Raw genomic sequence first — 3,887 nt, forward strand, 5'->3', positions numbered from 1 at the left:
TTAACATCCCAGCAGTCCTACAATCTAAGCTAGATGCCCTCAATCTCACACACATTATCAAGGAAACCACCAGGTACAACCCTAAATCCGTAAACATGGGCAACCTCATAGATGTTATCCTGACCAACTTGCCCTCCAAATACACCTCTGCTGTTTTCAATCAGGATCTCAGCGAACACTGCCTCATTGCCTGCATCCGCTATGGGTCCATGGTCAAACGACCACCCCTCATCACTGTCAAACGCTCCCTTAAACACTTCAGCGAGCAGGCCTCTCTAATCGACCTGGCCAGGGTATCCTGGAAGGATACTGAACTCATCCCGTCAGTCGAAGATGCCTGGTCGTTCTTTAAAAGTAATTTCCTCACCATCTTAACTGACTTGCCTACTTAAATAAAGGTGAAATAAAAATATTAACCTCAAACCACAAAGGAGTTCCTTACTGGGTGTTCAAAAGGTCTTTATCTTAAAGCTTATAAGATATTTATTTGGCAAATAGGCAGACATTTTATACCATACTCTAATACGTTATTTAGTTGTAGTGGCAACATAAGATGCCTCTTTGCTATTTTGTTCATACTGCAATGTCCTTAAAGGGCAAATGGGATTGGGTTGAGTAAATGCATGTCATTATCCAGTAGTGAGTCAACAGTGTACTGTGGTGGGGCTTCTTGGTGAGCTAACATCACATGACATCACATCTTAAAGCAAAAGCCAGAGCAAGATCCTTTAATTAATCTTAAACATGTTGTATCAACATGGCTGTGCCTCTTTGCCTCTCTCTCTCTCTCTCTCTCTCACGCAAATACATGCATACATGTGATACAAAGACACACACGTGATACGATACCATGAGCACTTACACAAATATTAAATCCCCCACCCCCACATAAATAAAGAAGCCTATTCAACCCTTGAATAAGGTTTGAAGGAAAGATATATACTGAATTTCACCTATCTGTTTGCCCGCCTTGACTGCTAAGGAATTATGGCATTACATTAAATTTGACCGACTGCTGGACTGTGAGTATGCGTTAGCTCTGGACAGCTGTCTAGCCCACAGTGAAATGTGATGGATGGGTAGGGGAGCTATTGGGGACATATGGAAATACCCAGGCATGAAAGAATGGAAGAAATTCTCTGTCTGGGCCTTTGTTTCACAAACTCACTTAAGGTGAATTGCCTATATATTTCTCTCTCAGCTTCTATTAGGGATGGGGAAGAAAAGGGTCACCCACGGCGGTGAGCAGGGTTTAATATGTGTGTGTGGTTGTTGAGATAGGGTGATTGTGTGAGAGAATACTGCTAATGTCAATGTACACTTGCATACATGTGTCAATGTGAAACTCGGAGTGTGTGAGTTGTGTCCACTTCCATGAGAGCTGGCTTAAAACCTCTTGGTGTTAGGGGGCAGTATTTTCATTTTTGGAAGAAAAAAAACGTTCCCGCTTTAAACGGGATATTTTGTCAGGAAAAGATGCTAGAATATGCATATAATTGACTGCTTTGGATAGAAAACACTTAATGTTTCCAAAACTTTAAAGATATTGTCTGTGAGTATAACATAACTGATGTTGCAGGCGAAAGCCTGAGAAAAATCCAATCCGGAAGTGCCCCAGGTTTTGAAAGCGCTGCGTTCCAATGACTCCCTATTCAGCTGTGAATGTACCATCAACGAGCTTACGCTTTCTACGTATTCCCCAAGGTGTCTACAGCATTGTGACGTAGTTTTACGCATTTCTGTTGAAGAATAGCTGTAGGCAGTCACATTGCGTAAATGGTCACATGGTAGCTCCGAGAGAGATTCTCGCGTAAAATACAGAGGTAGCCATTACTCCAATCGTTCAGAGTGAAAAACTAATTGTCCCAACTGATATATTATCGAATAGATATTAGAAAAACACCTTGAGGATGGATTCTAAACAACGTTTGCCATGTTTCTGTCGATATTATGGAGCTAATTTGGAATATTTTTTGGTGTTGTGGTGACATTATGCCTTGCTACTAGCGAGGCATAATGCTATGCTAGGCTATGATAAACTTACACAAATGCTTGTCTAGTGTTGGCTGTAAAGCATATTTTGAAAATCTGAGATGACAGGGTGATTAACAAAAGGCTAAGCTGTGTTCCAATATATTTCACTTGAGATTTTCATGAATAGGAATATTTTCTAGGAAGATTTATGTCCGTTGCGTTATGCTAATTAGTGTCAGATGATGAAAACGGTCCCGTTCACGGAATGGGCATCACTACAGGTTAATACAGAGCTAACGTGATGAGCCTACATTAGTCTTCACATGGCAGGCTGAGGTTGAAAGGGTGACAGGGGGTTGGCGTGTGTTAACTGTCTTCTAAAAGGCCAAGGCCGCCAGAAGAACCCTTGACAAATACCTCTTGGTCACCTTAATTTTCACATTTCAGATAAAAGGCTTCATCATGAAAACTCAGAAAGAGATTTGAACTTATTAATTGACCAGAAAACCTTGATTGAAGTGACGTGCAGACTAGCTATATCATCCAAAAACACATAAGGAAACTGTCGATGGGTCTTGGTTTGGGTTTAGGTGTTTCGTAATTGGTCAGATGCTCGATTAAGCTCTGAGTCCATACGTGTTATGAAAATAGATAGAGGTTGGAGCTCTTCGTTCTCTCTTTGCAAGTTACGGGCAAGTCTATGGGACAGATGTCCCCTCCCCTTCTAACACCTGCAAAATTCCTGATTTGTCCAATTCGCCAGTGACGAAAAACCCAAGCACCGGAACTAATGCTGCTGATCTCACACATCCTGTTATATCATGACAGATCTACGGTACCATTTATGTTTACATAGTCTGTCCACGAGAGATTAGGGTTCAGGCAATACTGTCAGTAAACATGGCTTACTTTATAAAGTTTGTTATGTCTTTATTGCAATGGGAAAAGTTCCATTTGAATTATTTTATTTACAATGTAATTGGGATATTTGCCCAATTCGCAAAGTAAGGACCGGGGTACATTTTCTATTGACCCACGTAGCTTTTTGAGGTTGTTTTTACCGGATTAGTCTAGTATGTTTCTTATGATGTACCTCTGCTGCCTCTTAAAGTAGTTTCTAGTTTGAAAGCCAACTGGGGAGATGGTTGGGACCCTTCCTTAATTTACCATATAGGAAGCAATGTAAATAAAAGTTGTATGGTCATATTATTTTAAACTCTGGTTCATTGCTTTGGAATAAGGATGAGGTAGCCTTGCAAGCCGTTGCCTTGCTAAACGTTATGGGATTATACACTGAACAAAAATATAAACCCAACATTCAACCATTTCAAAGATTTTACTGAGTTACAGTTCATTTGCCAGCAGCAAATGCTTCTGAAGTTAAGCAAGGTCGGTCCTGGTTAGTCCCTGGATGGGAGACCAAATGCTGCTGGAAGTGGTGTTGGAGGGCCAGAAGGAGGCATCCTAAAATACTAAATAAAAAATCTCAAAGCCCCAGGGCATTGATTGGGGACATTGTCATGTGTATGGTGTTGTCTTTCAGATGGGATGTTATATGGGTGTCCTGACTCTCTGGAGTCACTAAAGATCCCATGGCACTTATCGTAAGAGTAGGGTTGTTAACCCCGGTCCTGGCAAAATTCTTAATCTGGCTCTCATACCATCTCAGCCACCTAATCATCCGCCCCTCCTCTCCCCTGTAACTATTCCCCAACTTGTTACTGTAAATGAGAATGTGTTCTCAGTCAGCTTACCTAGTAAAATAGGAGTTAAATAAAATAAAAAAGTAAATTAGTCAATTTAAATAAATTCATTAGGTCCTAAACTATGGATTTCACATGACTGGGAATACATATAGTGCCTTGCAAAATTATTCACCCTGTCACGGTTTTCTTTACGTGAAAGAGAGTCAG

This window comes from Oncorhynchus mykiss, chromosome 13 (genome assembly GCF_057628025.1).
Source record: "Oncorhynchus mykiss isolate SJ-2025 chromosome 13, ASM5762802v1, whole genome shotgun sequence".
NCBI classification, from domain to species: domain Eukaryota; kingdom Metazoa; phylum Chordata; class Actinopteri; order Salmoniformes; family Salmonidae; genus Oncorhynchus; species Oncorhynchus mykiss.